Source organism: Sarcophilus harrisii, chromosome 1 (assembly GCF_902635505.1).
Source record: "Sarcophilus harrisii chromosome 1, mSarHar1.11, whole genome shotgun sequence".
NCBI lineage: Eukaryota > Metazoa > Chordata > Mammalia > Dasyuromorphia > Dasyuridae > Sarcophilus > Sarcophilus harrisii.
In genome coordinates, this window is record NC_045426.1 from 549,826,592 (window position 1) to 549,843,658 (window position 17,067).

The following is a 17,067-nucleotide window of genomic DNA, read 5'->3' on the forward strand; positions in this document are numbered from 1 at the left end:
CCAATTTTTCACCTCTTAACTCCCCCACCCCTCCCTAAATGGCAGGATGACCAGTAGATGTTAAATATATTAAAATATAACTTAGATACACAATAAGTATACATGACCAAAACATTATTTTGCTGTACAAAAAGAATCAGACTCTGAATTATTGTACAATTAGCTTGTGAAGGAAATCAAAGATGCAGGTGTGCATAAATATAGGGACTGGGAATTCAATGTAATGGTTTTAGTCATCTCCCAGAGTTCTTTTTCTGGGTATAGCTAGTTCAGTTCATTACTGCTCCATTAGAAATGATTTGGTTGATCTCGTTGCTGAGGATGGCCTGATCCATCAGGACTGGTCATCATCTAGTATTGTTGTTGAAGTATATAATGATCTCCTGGTCCTGCTCATTTCACTTAGCATCAGTTCGTGTAAGTCTCTCCAGGCCTTTCTGAAATCATCCTGTTGGTCATTTCTTACAGAACAGTAATATTCCATAATTTTCATATACCACAATTTATTCAGCCATTCTCCAACTGATGGACATCCATTCAGTTTCCAGTTTCTAGCCACTACAAAGAGGGCTGCCACAAACATTCGTGCACATACAGGTCCCTTTCCCTTCTTTATAATCTCTTTGGGATATAAGCCCAGTAGTAACACTGCTGGATCAAAGGGTATGCACAGTTTGATAACTTTTTGAGCATAGTTCCAGGATGGATATATTTTCATGGGTTTCTGTACCATGGAGATATTCAGTAAATGACTCTCTAGGATAGATTACTGCAGGCTTACATATACAGTTGAAGTCTAGCTAATCTCTCTATGTTGGGGTAGAATTGCCTTGAGATGAGATAACCAGAGCCTACCAAGCATCTGTATTTACTACAGGGTCAGGAACCATGGACATGTATAGGGTGTGCACTCCTAGGGCTGCCTATACTCTAGGGCAAACTTTATTATTGGCCTTTGTCCTGAGAAGAAAAGGAAGGGCAAATCATAGATATTGCCTTAGGTATTACTGACACACCCAGGCTATCCCCTTTGTGGCTCTATTTCAAGGACCTTTGAATTGGGGTGTTGATGTGTAATTATAGAAATAAAAAGTAACAGTAGATTTCTAATACCTCGGCAGAAAAAAAATCTTTCTGAATTAACTCTTTGTTGGTACTCTACTTTCCCTGATTCTATAGTCAGCAAATTTCTGGCCTTAGTTTAACTTGTCAGGTGAGGGTTTTTTTTTGTTTGTTTTTTGTTTGTTTGTTTATTTGTAATTTGTTTGTTTTGGGTGCTTTCAAAGTGTGGTCCAGAAACATATGTGAAGAGGCTATCCACCAGACTTGAAATCAGGAAGATTTGAATTAAAATTCACACTGAGACACTTAATAACTATGAGACACTGGGTAAATTACTTAACCTCTGTTAACCTCAGTTTCCTCAAATGTGAAATGGGAATCACAATAACACCTATTTCTAGAGTTACTGTGAGGCTGAAATAAGATAGCAATTGTAAAACAATTAAATTTAATATCTGGCACATAATAAGTATTATGCAAATGTTAGCTATTATTATCAGCGATTAATATTAATAATATATTTGAATTTCAAATAGAGCAAATATAGATGGCTATAACTCACATAAACAAATGTTCTTGGGATCCTCAATATTTTTAAGAATGTAAAGGGATAGATATTTGAAAACCCCTGACCTAATAAAAAAAAAAGATTTTTTCATTGCAAATTATTTTAAGAATCATCTTTGATTTTTTGATACTAACATGATGAGTTAAGTAATCCACAATTATTAATGACTAAATTATTAACTAAAGAAACTTTCCTAGGTGATGAAAGTTGCTTACATTTAAATACCAGTTTAATTTAAAAAGCACTTTTCCCCATTTTTGAGATTATTATTGTTCCTATTTTACAGATGAGGAAATTAAGATACAGATAGTTGAAATGATTTATCCAATTTAGCAAAATTAATAAATATCAGAGTCAAAATTGAAATTCACATCTTATTTCAAGGTAGGTGATCTTTGTACTGTATCACTTTGCCTCATAAAATTAAGAAAGTTGTACCAAGGGCAAGTTAACTGGGACTTTGTCCCAGACAGGTGAAATTTATAGGAAGTAACAGCATTTGAGTTCTTCAGGAGAAACTAAGTTTAGAAAGGATAAATAGTTAAAATAAGAAGCTACCAGGTGAACACATCCCTAGCGAATTCTTCCCCAAATTGGCTGTGACTAGTTTTCCTGACCTCCGGTGCCAGAGGCACATTTCCAATTGCCTGAGGCAGAAAAATAACCAGGTTAAACTCAGAAAATTAGCATGTGACAAAGGAGATAGGAATTCATATAAGAGATTATTATGAAGAGAAACATTAAGAAAAGAAAGGCCACCAAATCTGGTTGCTACCAAAACACAAACACACACACACACACACACACACACACACACACACACAATATGTACAATTTCTTTTGATACCTATTTTCTTGCCACTCAGGTGGATATTTCTAAAATATTCCATGAGGCTTTGACTAGAGTTACCAAATAAAAGTTTCTTCTAGTCATAGAAAAAGCATGTAGAATATTTGCCTGAAGTGCTCTTTTTTTATTTTCCATAATGTTAAATACCTCAAAATAGGGGCTTAGAATGAATGTGTCTCCTCCACCCAAACTATAACATTGCTAGTACGATTTATAATATCAAATGAGATGACTTAACATGTCCCCAAAAAAATGTAGAGCTGTTTTTTTGAAAGAGTTGTGTAACACAAGCCCCCACATGCCATAGAATTACTGCTCCTTCCTCCTAGCAAAGAGAAGAGCATCTATATCTTTCGGTCAAAAGTACAGTTTTGTCCCATTTTTTTTAACATCTTGATCTATAAATTCACAATCATTCCCAAAAGATCTTATTATAAACTACTTTTATAATAACAGGGCCAAAGGAGGCATTTTTATTTGAAAAGAACAGCAGTAAGCAAATGAAAAAAGGTATATGTATGTATTTTTTTTTTAAGTTGGCTACTAGCTACTATCCTCTCTTGCCTGGCTCTGGGCTCTAACACCTGCCTCACTGTGGTGTAGACTAAAAAATAATTATATTTAGTGTCAAAAAATGTGGGTTTCAACCCCAGCTCTATTACATAACAACTCTGGTAGAACTGGGAGTCACTTCTCTTCTGTAGATCTCATCTAGACTCCAGCTTTTTAACTGCTAGTCATGACCCTACATGGGTCATCATAACTATATGTTAGGAAATTATGATTTATTATCAAAAAATGTTTGATTTGTTTACTGTAATGTTCTCTTCTCTTAAATATAATCATTATCTGTGGGAGCAGATTTCTTTTGGGGCTTCTGGAGGCAGCCTAGAAACTAATTTCAGTTCAGTGTAATAATCACCTTATATGCAGGCAGCTGTTAAAAGTTCAAATCCTTTATTGTCTCTTCCAAAATAGCCCGGTTAGTTTTCTTAGAGGCCTATCTCCCTCCTTGGTTCCAAGAGCTCTTGTTGGTAGTCCTTTGCCTCTGCCAGCTTCAGCCTCTCTGCTCCCAAATCCTTCATTCTACCTGACTGCAATCTCTGGCTTCTCAATCTTCTCAACTGACTCCTGGCTGAGGAGCTTCTTATATAGGATCTCTTAAAGGTGTGAACTCAAAGGTTGACTCCTCCTCTGAGAGATTGGGATTGTGGGTTCCGGACTTGTAAATCTCCTGAATGAATCCTGACTTGTGAATCTCCAACGCTGATTGTGAACTCCTAAAGGTATGAAAGGTGTGAACTCTGAACTAGAGAATTGCTAAGCACGATACTAAAATTAGACAACTGACATCACTTTGTAAGAATCCTAACAGTTTACCCCATTTTATATGCCTTTATACCCGGAGTCATGTGAAAATTTCCTGGGCAAAAAGGGTCATGAGTGGGAAAAGTTTAAGAAAGCTTGGCCTAGACATTGAAGGGTTTGGACAAGTTTGAAGGGACTTTAAGGTCCCTCCCAGGTCTAAATCTATGATCCAAATGCCTAGGTACATAGTTAATATGGCAAAAATCCCTGATGTGTGTGTGTGTGTGTGTGTGTGTGTGTGTGTATTTTTAAGACAGTTGTATGTCAAAGGTAGGCATTGGGCTACTCCCTAAGGAACACTACAAGAACAAGATGCACTTTCAAAAACACAAATTTTTAAAAATCTAATAAGATTCCAGGGCTTATTATTATTTTTTGGCAGGGGCAGGGGAGGGGATTGGAGGATAAGGATTCTCCTTAACACAAAACTATGATTCACTATCTAAATACCTGGGGGCACAGGTCTTCTTTGGCTGAGAGAATCTGACAAATAGTGATTATAGGGCAAATTTTCATGTTCTTTCTAGTAATCAGTGTTCCTTCTGACAATAACTTGGAATTATCTTGCCACCGTGTCATTGCAAATAAGTATGCCCAAAAACCCCTGTTTGGATCTAACATGAAGGCTGTCTTAACAGCCAGAGGCAAATTGTAGGGTGAAGACAGAATTTCTACAGAGGAATCTGTATGGATCTGCTTAGGGCTGGGATAGATAACTCACTTTTGATTATTTAACTGAATATAAATGTCTATTAAGAGATAGCTATCAAATCTCGTACCATGATGGGAGTGAAAAGAAAGCTGTAGGACATGAAAAATGATATTTTGATATTAGCACAGTTTTGGTAAGTGGTTGATCCACAGTTAAAGAAGTCCCAACTAGTCTAATTAGGCTATTAGCTATAATTTTAAAAAGCAGATGAACTAGCTTCAACATTAACATGTTAAATGATCAGATGATTTGTTTTGACATGGAATTCAATTTGGGACTCAAGCATCTCTTTGGTTTCTCCTCTGGATTATTTTGTTATTTATGCTAAATTGGACAAATCATTCCTACTTAGAAATACATAAGGATGAAAAATGTGACTGCCCTTTAGAAGTACTGGGGGTAGAAAACAGGAGGATGGGTTTGTGGAAGTACAAAAATCATTTACTTAATTGTCATGTCTTTTTAAAAAAAAGTTTTCATTAAAAATATGGGAGGTAACATGGTACAATTGAAATGAACAGTGAACTTACATCTTGAACTTCAGTTCTTGAGTTACAATTCTAGCCCTTTCACTTCTTCCTGTGTAACACTGGGCTAGTTAAAATTTCTGAGTCTCATCTTTTTAGATATCAATTAGGGAGTTGATTTGGATGAATTCTGAATCCCTTTGCAGCACTGAATCTATGATCCTTTTCTCCTATGACTTCAAGGAAAATCCACTTAACACATTTCTAATTTTTTCTCTATCAAAATATTTTGCAGGTAGATTATGTTTAAGACATCCTCAATCACTTTAGTCTTTTTTTCTTAATTCTAAATTTTTTAGTCTCATATGTTAAAAAGATATGTTCAATAGTGACAAATTGAAATTCTGGGCCACTTGCCATTAAAAAATTTTTTTACCAAATAAGAAAATCTCCAACAGAAAATCGTCTATTATATTTGTGAGTAGTGCAAGCTCTATTTGGATTGTATTTATACCTATGAGATTCAATTCTTGTAAGTTATTAAATGCACCTGTCAATGAATTGCCTTGAAGTTTAAATGTTTTCTTTTCCTAACTTAAAATTTCCTCATTCATAATTCTGTAGTCTCAGTTTTCTTTCCTTGTTAAAAGATAAAGTTATACAATCAGCAGGATGATTTCAGAGAAGCTTAGAGAGACTTATAGGAACTGATGCTAAGTGAAATGAGCAGAACCAGATTTTTGTACACAGCAACAATTATATGATCAATTCTGATGGGCTCTTTTCAACAATGAGATGATTAAGGCCAGTTTCAATGATCTTGTGATGAAGAGAGTCATCTGCACCCAGGGAGAGGACTGTGGAAACTGAGTGTGGATCATAACATAGTATTTTCACTTTTTCGTTATTGTTTGCTTGTTTTTGTTTTCTTTCTCATTTTTTCCCTCTTTATTCTGATTTTTCTTGTGCAGCACAATAATTGTAGAGATATGTATAGAGGAACCGCACATATATAACATATATTGGATTATTTGTCATCTAGGGGAAGGGGTAGGGGAAAGGGGGAAATTTGGAACACAAGGTTTTGTAAGAGTCCATGTTGAAAAATTATCCATGCATATGTTTTGAAAATAAAAAGTTTTAATAAAATTAAAAGAAAAGATTTTAAAATAAATTTATTTTATGCATATTGAATTATTTTTTAAATAAAAAGCAAAAACTGACCATTCAAACACCCACAAGAATAAAATCAAAATATGAAATTTTACACTTTCATTTACAATTTTTTAAGTATGTTTTGACTTTGGCAAAATAATGAAAAGGGACCTATTTGCTTCTGACTCCTTTTCTGAACTCTTCTATGTATTTTTTTCAGATTTTTCTAATATTATTATTTATTCTCATGCAACAGTGTGGCTGGTTAGGTACACACTTGATGCCATGTGAGATGTGAGGATCTTTATTAGAAGCAGCAGCACACACCAACTGTATACCCTTTCCTTAAAGTCCCCAGAAAAGGGTGTTGCTTTACATTTAGTTAAGTGAGGAAGTGTAATGCATTACTTTCCCACCGGATGGTGCTAGATATGAGGAACAGTGCCTATGGTGCCATTACATTCTCTGTGACAAAGAGCTGTCCAAAAGATGTGCATACTATGCATCCCTACTAAGCTGCAAGGATTCTCACAACTGAGCAAGAGAAAAATCCTTGCTGTTTAGAGGGTAATGAATTCCAGCCTAAAAGCAGATATAAAATATTGTTTGAAATAGACAAAGTAGGGGGAAAAAATCTATGGCTCCAATATCAATACTGTTGTCTGGAAAATTTCCTAGCTTGATCTTAGCCATCATTTATATGTATTTATATTTGACAGGGACAGTCAATTTTGTATAGTGCAACAATTTATTAAACATAGCAAAATTTCAAAGGAAACTGTTCTTTCTATCTTCAGAGAGCACTTTGCACAGTCATGTGTAGTGTTCTTCTTTTCTAAAATATGTTTCTCTGGGAGCTGGTTTCTCAGGGGGCTTTTGGAAGCAGCCTTAGTTTTTAGTTCAAATCAATAATCACCTCAAATGCATCCAGCTGTTAAAAGTTCAATCCTTTATTGTCTCCTTCAAAATAGCCCGGTTAGCTTTCTTAGAGCTCTCTCTCTCTCTCTCTCTCTCTCTCTCTCTCTCTCCTTGGTTCCAAGAGCTCTTGCAGCTTGTCCTTTGTTTCTTCCAGCTTCTGCCTCCAGCTCCCTCTGAATCTCCAGTTCTCCTGACTAAGGCTTGTCCTTGTATATGCTCTTCGAGACTGGGTTCCTGACTTGTGAATCTTCCTGACTTGTGAATCTCCCGGACTTGTGAACGCTAATGTGTAAGCTAATGTGTCACCTATCAAAGGTGTAAACTCAAGCCTTGTTTCTATCAATTCCAGTGAATTAACACCTTGTTTCAAGTTCTGGCCCATAACAATCATGTCCTCAACTTTACTCCCAACAACTTCCTCTGAGTTTTCCTTCTGGTACATCAGAGGGAGAATGCTGGAGCTTTACACCTTTCCATTAATTTAGGTATGGAAAGGATCGTCAATTAGTCAATCAAGAAGCATTTTAAAAGAGCTTATTATGGGTTGAGCAGGGTCATACCATAATAGTATGAGTGTAAAAAAGGCAAAAGTTCAAGAAGATCACATATAAAATAATAAGGTACATACCAAATATAACAGAAAACTTATAGAAATATAATACTTTTAGATAAACTTTTAAAGAAATACAATACTTTTCAGGGAGCCTTACCTGAGGGATATTACAGAGTAGCTAGAATGTAATCACAGAGAGGATGGTTCTAGCAGCTAGGGACACTAGAAAAGGCATCCTGTACAAGGTGGAGTATGATCTGAGTCTTGAAAAAATCCAGAAAAAACTAAGAATCAGAGGTGAGGAAGGAAAACATGTCATTTTGCATATCAAGGCTCAGCTGAAGTTGGTTTTGCAAGCAAGGAAGAAACAACAAAAATACCAGAAGGTATATTATTCTCTTTACCTTCTTACCTGTCTGGCAGGAGTCATAGCAATGAGTAGTCTTACCTCACTCTTGTTCTGTTAGATGATGTGTCTCTGGTTTTGAGCTCAATATGACTATTACATTGCAACACTGACATCAGAATAATTTCTGTCTCAAGTAGACAGTTTCTTGGGAGTCATAGATACCATAGAAGAGTCACATACATACTCTGCAGTTTTTCAACAATCTCTGTTTCTGCTCCTTGTGCTCATAAGACCAGTTGATAAATAGTCTTTCTTAGCATATGACTATAATAGTGTCTGTGATCCAATAGTTCCAAACTCAGAATTCATTTGTTCCTAGATTATATAGCAATTGGCCACCATAGGTTTTCTCCAGAAGCCACTAAGTATCCTAATTCCATACCTGGAAATGTAGAGAAAAAATCACCTCTTAAGAGCAAAAGGCAGAAAATAAGAAGCATTCTATTAATATAGTGACATAGAAGCTGCACCACAGCTTTTTCCTTTTCTGTATCTTCTTGTATTCACTGAGAGTTCAGCTTGTCAGCCCTGACGAAGAAGAGAGAAAATATATGGCAATCACTACAGTCAAAGGCAGCATGACTTAGTGAATAGAGAATTGGACTTGTAATCAGGAAGACCAAGTAAGTCAGGCACTTACTATAGCAATATATTGTTGGGCAAGTCAATGAATTTCTTTCATACTGAATTTCTTAATCCATAAAATGGAAATAATAACACCATCCATGTCAGTGAGGTTTTGTGAGGATCAGATAATATAATATGTATGAAGCACTTTATAAATCTTAAAGTACTAATATAGAGGTTAGCTAGTATAGAGATCATGGTGGTAGTAGTAGTAATAGTAAAATACTTGTAGTAGTGTTATTTTTCCCAAACAAGCATCTTTCTTGGTCCTGGAGCATATAATAAATTTGGGTAGAAGAAATGAAAAGGCAATACCAATTATTACTATTATTAATGCTACCATTATACTAATATTATTATTACTATTAACATATTTATGGAAAGTTTGTGTATTTGTAGTCTGATATCTTTGTTCTATATCTCTTCATATAAGTCATCATTTATATTCTTCATGTTAATCATTCCTCATGATAAAGTAATTATACTTTATTTTATTATAATATAATGTGTTCATTCCTCCTCAAATTGTTGAACACAAAGGTGTTTCTAGTTTTTTGCTGTTGTCAATGTCAATAGGAAAATTTTAATGTGAAAATTTCTTTTGAATCCTTTCAATTAGCATTGATGGGATACAATGGGTCAAAGTATTTTAATAGTTTTATAGTTCATTGTATGTTGCTATATGGCAAAGAGCCATATGGATATTATACAGAAGACTATACAGAGACACATTGTAGGTTTAAACAATATAGAACACATAAACCAATAAGGAATGTTGAAAAAAACAGGAATAAAACATGTCATTAAGGAAATGTTTGATAAGTACAAATTTATTTCCCGCTCATGTGGAGATAATGAGAAATGTTAGGTAGAGAGCTAGAGGATTTCATTGATTATTTTCACAATGTTAAAAGAAAGTGAGAAATACTTTCAACATATACAGTGGACCTTCTATGGGGACCTTATGGAAGGCTATGAACATGAGTCCCACAGGGTGGGCTGGCATGGATGGGTTACACTCTACCTCTTTAGAGGTGACTTCCAAATCAATGAGATCACAAATCTGTTTTCATACTTAACATTATTCTGTGAGATGTGATTTGAATTCCATTTTGTGATCAGGCTATTTTACTGAATAGCACTCTTTAATGTTTTCTGTCCTTGGGCTTAGTCTATTGTATATGTTTGGTTCTAACTGATTTAGCAAATATATCATGTTTTATTGACATGTTATTTAACTTTTTGGTTGAAAAAATTTCCTTTGGATTTCAATAGCAGTTATACTTAAACTATGTAAGATTAAAGTATTATGTATATATGTATATATTTGTCAAAATTATTTGGGTTATTTTCATAAAGAGCTTACTCTGTGTAACTCTGGTCAGATTCCACTTTCTTCAGCATGGCTTTCCTCATCTCCTCTCCCTCCCCACTAACTCTAAGTGTTTCAGTGCCCTAAATTTCTATTATCATAAAAGAGGCCATTATTCAGTTCATGGCAATTCCATTGAACAAATTCTTATTATACTTTGCATTATATTATATAATATATGTATGTGTTTTATATATATAGAAGTATTATACTATACTTATACTATGCAAAGCATTTTGCTTGAGAATGGTGTAAAAATGAATACCCTAGCCTCAAAGTGCTTATATTCTACAATGGGGACATATGAACCTATATATAAATAAATAAATGCAAGAAATGAAGGAATCTAGGAAGAAATCATGTCAAGTGTCCTTGGAACAGTTGAGGAGAGAAAAAGAGTACACTAACAACTGAGAAATCCTAAGGAACTAAGAGGTAGGGGGAAGATGCCTAAGCATTTGAGGTGAATTGGGTAAATCATGTAATCTCTCTGGACATCACTTTTTTCATCTGCAAAATGAGAGGGTACTTGTGTACTAAGTGACTTCCCATTGCCCTTGAAGATCTAAATATATTACCCTGTGACGTATTGCAGGAAAACAAGAATTCTGAGAGGTACAAATGAGGAAGGAACCCAATCAGATATGGAATATGGCATGTATGAAGGCAAAGGTAGACCAGGTTTGGGGAACAACTAATAATTCCATCTTGCTTGAATGTAGAATTCAGGAAGAGGAATAGTATAAAATAAGTTTGTAAATGTAATTTGGAGGTATTAAAAGCAGCCTGAGGCATTTTCTTCTAATGACAGTAAGGAATCATCAAAGATTTTTATGTATCAATCAATAAAATAATCAATTAAAAATGCTTACAAGCCTACTATGTGCAATGGATTACACTAAGCATTGTGCTAAGTAGCAGGGTAGCATGATCAGACACACATATTTTGATAATTATTTTGGTGGCAGTGTGGAATATAGATTAGAAAGTTAGTCTGGAGACAGGAAGACCAATTAATAGGTTGTTACAGCAAACTAAGTATAGGCTTGAACTAAAGTAGAAACCATGGGAGTGCATAAAAGGGAATGTATGCAAGAGATATTATGGAGAAAGAATTACAAGAGTTAGCAAATTACTAGATTTGAGTAAAGTAAGGAAAAGGAAGAACTAAGGATTACTTCTAAACTACGAATTTAGGAGATAGTTACAATCACAGTGGCCTTACCATGTTATGGGCCAGGTGTTAACTCACTGGAATTGATAGAAATGTACTTATTATGTACTTATGTATTTGAGTTTACACCTTTAAAAAGGTGTTAACAAGATGTTAACTCACGGGAATTGATAGAAATGTACTTATGTACTTATATACTTGAGTTTACACATTTAAGAGTTCACAGGTTAGTTTACACATTAGCCTTCAGAGATTGACAAGTCAGAAACCCACAATCCCACTCTCTCTTTGAGTTCACACCTCTAAAAGATCATATAAAAGGACAACCTCAGCCAGGAGTCAGTCATTTGGGTATATTGAGAACCCAGAATTTGGAGAGAGACTGAGAGAGACTGAGACACGACTGAGACAGACTGAGACAGACTGAGACTTGGAGCTCTTGGAATCAAGGAGGGAGATAGGCTTCTAAGAAAACTTCCGGGGCTATTTGGAAGAGGATCTGAACTTTTAACAGCTGGCTGCATTTTTACTCGGAACTGAAAGGAAGACTGCCTCCAGAAGTTCCCCAAGAAACCAGCTTGTGGAAGATTGAGAAAATTGGAACCTGGTTCTCATCTAGAGTAGTGGCTTATTTTCAAGCCCCATCGTTTGATCTAAGGATCTGGCCAGCATGTCTAATCAAAAAGACTGCTACTTTTTTTTCTATTCTACATGTACTAAGGGAGATAGGTGCCCCTTCCGGCACTGTGAAGCTGCCTTAGGAAATGAGACTGTCTGCACATTGTGGCAGAAAGGCCGCTGTTTTCGACAAGTCTGCAAGTTCCGACACATGGAAATTGAGAAAAAGCGGAGTGAGATTCCATGCTACTGGGAAAACCAGCCAATGGGATGTCAAAAATTAAATTGTGCATTTCATCACAACAGGGGACGCTATGTTGAAGGCCGGTTCCTACCTCCAAGCAAAACTATTTTACGCATTGTCCCTGAGTCACCAGATGAAGAGGTGAAAGCTAATCCGCTCTCGATGCAGCAGAACAAACTATCAGTCTACTCTAACCCCTTCCCCCAGCTTAGAGGTGTGATGAAAGCGGAAAGTTCGGAAAACGTTCCCAGTTCTTCAGGAGCATCTGCTCACTTACTTCAACCACAGCCCATTCCAGGTCCTGAGAAAGAGAATGTCAGAACTGTGGTGAGGACAGTGATCCTGTCCAATAAACAAGGAGAAGAGCCGTTGGTGCGACGGAGTCTTACAGAAAGGCTAGGGAAGCGGAAGTTCTCAGATGTTGACAATGACCCTCCACTGAAGCCAAGCCTTGCTCAAAGGCTTGGGAAGAAAATTGAGTCTCCAGAAATTAATACTGACAAAAGACTAAAGAAAGTACAAATTTCAAAGTCTCTGAAGAAAAGATTAGGAAAGCCAGCTCATCTAAATAGTATGAAGACAACAGAAAGATCTGCAAAAGGTGGAGAGATCCATGTGAAGACACTAGAAGAAATACGTCTTGAGAGAGCCAGACAAAAACAAGGAGACTTGCAAACCAAAATCAAGAATGAAGGAACCCATAAGACTGAAGATTCCAGTTTAGGGATAAGGAGCTCTTCTGCTTCTTCTGCTCCTTCTGCTTTTCGAATCAAAACATTTTCTGAGGTCCTAGCTGAAAAAAAACACCGGCAGCTAGAGGAAGAGAGACAGAAAGCTGAGAAAGAAAATCCTTCTGTTAAACTCGGAATAGAGAGTGAGTCTAAGAAAGCAATCATCTTGCCTCCTGCCACTTCCAGCAAAGGACAATTAGAAGAGCCTGCGAGTAAAACCAAGCCCATGCAGGAAGTTCACATGAAAATCCTGGAGGAGATCGAGCAAGAAACGGCACTGAGGGTACAACAGAGTGCTGGGAACAGCACCGACTCCCAGGCACAGCCCGAGACTACTCCAGTGAGGAGACGACTGATCCGCATCGCCAAAAGAACCAGTACAGAAGAGAAGAAAGTTAGTGAAGCAGCCGACATCGCATCTCGTATCGGTGTTACTCTAATAGAGACTGTTGAGGTTTCCTCACAGCCTTCAGATGAGACCACAGGAGACGGCTGTTCCAAAGTTCAAGTCAAGAAGGATATCGTGAAAGTTCAGCGCATGCAGAAACAGCAAGAAGTGGAAACACTACAAAAGGAGAAAGCCGTTTTGACACCCCTTCAGGAAGAAGCAGCACCTGGTAATACACAAGTGGCAGAGAAATCAGAACTGAATCCTGTGCCAGAAATCACCCGCCACCTGACAAAGGGCATGCCAGTAAAAGCCCAACAAGTAGAGGTGGAAACTTCAGGAATTGGGGATTCAATGCTGAAAGTGAAATGTTCAGTAAAGCCCTTAGGAAAAAGGCCTTGGGCCAAGCCCAAGGTAAATCTCAAGCCATCCATGGTTAAAGTCATTTCAAGCCCTAAATTGGCCAGGAAACGCAAGGCAGCTGAAGTCCACCCTGATGTCGTTGAAGCTCAGTTCCAGCCACTCAGTTCCAGCAGCATTCTTCAGGAAAACCCAAGCAAGAAAGCCGCCGTGGCTGCTGTTCCAATTCTCTTTGAGGACAAGCCAGTCACTGTGTATGAGAGAGAAAAAACCCCAAACAGTCTTGATGTGCTTCCAAGCCAAGCCGATTCTGATCCATCACCACCCGAAGTATCAAGTCCTTCTTCATCCCAAGAGGCAACAAAAAGCCACCGACTCAGCTCTGCCTCTTCAGGAAAGCCCTGCCTTTCTGTGGAAGATGATTTTGAGAAACTGATCTGGGAGATCTCAGGAGGAAACTTAGAAGCAGAAATTGATCTTGGAAAGGATGAAGATGACCTTCTATTTGAGCTTTCAGAAATGACTGATAGCTGAAAGTGGTGAAAGCTCACTTAAAAAAAAAAACTCACAAAAAACTGAATTTCGTTTCATCTATTATAACATTTACCTGAGGTGACTATTTCTCTAGGCCAGGATTTGCCCCATTCAGAAGCATACCTCAGAAGTATCTATACTTGTTTGGGCCTCCTGTGGGTTAAATTAAAGAGAAGGCTTTGGGGAAGCCATCCTTTCTATTATTGTTTAGTTTTGAGATGAGACTGTTTCAGGATTTGAAAACCATCAGGAATCATTGGATTCCCTAATGCAAGATGAGACCGATTCAGTTCTTGAAAACCAGAAGAAATCATTGGATTCTTTGAGATGGAAAATTATTGATAAAGACTGTTGTAGGACTTGAAAACCAGCAGGAATCATTGGATTCCTTGAAATGGAAAATTGTTGATAAGACTATCGCAGGACGTCAAAGCTTGCAGGAATTATTGGATTCCTAGCACATGAACAAATGGACTTTTGGACTTTTTGGACTTTCTTTTGGACTATTTATAGGATTTATGGATTATGTATAAATTCTCACGATGTTTCATGTTATTTGTTATATTGAAAGAGGCAACTTCTTAATGCTATTCAAATCATATCACAGAAATGCTGGACACAATAAACTCATAAGTGTTAAAATTAGTATTCCAATTTAACTTATTAAAATGTATTAAATTTAATTAAAATTAGGATTCCAATATAGATTTAGCACTGTTTCGTTTTGGTCATGTATACTTATTGTGTATCTAATTTATATTTTAATATATTTAACATCTACTGGTCATCCTGCCATCTAGGGGGGGTGGGAGGGTAAGAGGTGAAAAATTGGAACAAGAGGTTTGGCAATTGTTAATGCTGTAAAGTTACCCATGTATATATCCTGTAAATAAAAGGCTATTAAAAAAAAAAAAAAATTAAAAAATTAAAAAATTTAAAAAAAAAAAAGATTTAGCACTGTTTCCACACTATCACAAAACATTTTGTGACTTTCCTAATCCCATGCCTCATTGTGGCATGGAAGTTACCCTGGATTCTCAAAGGCATGAGCTTTGGGAGGTTCCATCATGCTGGAATGGCTTTGAATATAGTCATAATGATAGTCAGTTTTCAAAGAATCAGATTCACAAACTACAGGTTTATCACCAACAGGCTGGCTCTTGATATTTTTTTTCCTAAAACCACACCAACCTTTTACCATCTCTACTCATATAACATTAAAAGGGAAAGAAAGAAAAAAAAAAGACTTGGTGATATTTTATTTCCATTCAGATCACTGTTGTTAACATTTCAAGTGGTGGGACAGGCAGTATGCAATATGTTAAATAGGGTGCCTGCCTTAGATCCAGGTATTTCACGTTCAAAGTCAGCTTCTGATATATATGGACTGTGTGACCCTCAGCAAGTCACTTAACTTTCTCAAGACTTTAGGCAATCCTCTAAAAATACAAAAGCTGCATAAAAGCTAATTATTAGTACTCTTAAAGGGAATTTCCTCAATTGGAGTCCCTTATAGAGATAAAATGGCAAGTCCAGAACAACAAAAATGCCAAGTATGCTTCAGAACACAGACATACCTCCAAGCTTATATCATTCCATATAGTTTTATAGAGCTTGGTTTAAAAAACATTATGAACATATTTCCAAGCTTTATGTAGTCATGAAAAGCTTGGTTTACAAGTTATAAGATCTTCAAGCAAGAAATTTTAAATGAATGTAAGAAAAAAATAACTCCATTTATTTGTGTGTCTCGGCTTGAGACACAGGGACTTTGGGTGCTTAATCTTTAGGAATTTCTATTGCTATGGCTCAGCCAAAGGATATTCAAAGACAAAATATCTGGGGCTTGATCCTTCATATTGGGGGAGATGTTATGCTGAAATCAGACTTCAAACACATATTTCTGGGCAGATTCTAGATTACTTTTACTTTAGTACTATCTTAGTCAGAATTTAAACTCTGAGCCTTCTGATGCCAAGTCCAGCTTTCTAAACACTATATCACCTCAATGCCCAATAAGATTATAAATTTGGTGGGTCCATGCCCAATCCATAGCCCCTTTCCACAATATCAAGTAATGTTGTGGCCAGAGAAAGGATTGCCATATGAATCAAGACCATGACATGGTACTTACCATAGTGAGGAAACAGACAAATCTTAATGTTTGTTCCCAGAGAGAGAAAAAAATTGCATTTGTTCTAAACTAGTTATAACTCTATAGTTTAACTTGGTTACCAAACTATAATATCACAGGGACAAGTCAGCTAGGATCTTAACAGTTTTAAATTGGGGCTGTTTATTCACTGATTTTTAACAGTATTTCCTTTACTGTAAATATTTTTGGGACCACTCTTTGGTAATTGCTTTTAGAAAAATGTATCTTTTCAATTATAAGATGAAGAAATTAAAACCATTTCTAATCAGATAAAAAATGCTCTAAATCACCATTGATCAGAGAAATGCAAATGAAGGAAACTCTAATGTATCAGATTGGCTAAGATGGCAAGAAATGATAATGATGAAAGGGGATGAGGGAAAACTGGGACACTAATACATTGTTACCAGTTCTGAACTGGTCCAGGCATTCTGGAGAGCAATTTGGAACTATGCCCAAAGGACTATTAAACCTTTGATCCAGCAGTGTCTCTCCTGGGCCTGTATCCCAAAGAGATCATAAAAAAGGGAAAAAGGACTCATCTGTGCAAAAATGTTTGTGGCAATCCTTTTGTAGTGGAAAGGAATCAATGGAAGGATAACTTACAGGATTTATTTTAATTTACAAGATATGAATGTTATGGAATATTGCTGTTCTATAAGAAACAATCAGCAGGATGATTTCAGAGACGCCTGGAGAGACCTGCATGAACTGATTCTGAAAAATAAAATCAGAAGAACATTGTACACAGGAAAAGCAAGATTATAAGATAATCAATTCTGATGGATGTGGTTCTTTTCAA

At 36.4% G+C, this 17,067-nt stretch overlaps 1 long non-coding RNA gene and 1 pseudogene across 1 annotated transcript in view; one reads left to right on the forward strand and one right to left on the reverse strand.

The window, feature by feature from the left end:
- The window catches only part of LOC116420641, an 81,688-nt gene that overhangs the window by 52,845 nt on the left and 11,776 nt on the right, over positions 1–17,067 (reverse strand). The gene's annotated exons all lie outside the window — the stretch shown is intronic.
- Positions 11,900–14,129, forward strand: LOC116420640 (annotated as a pseudogene).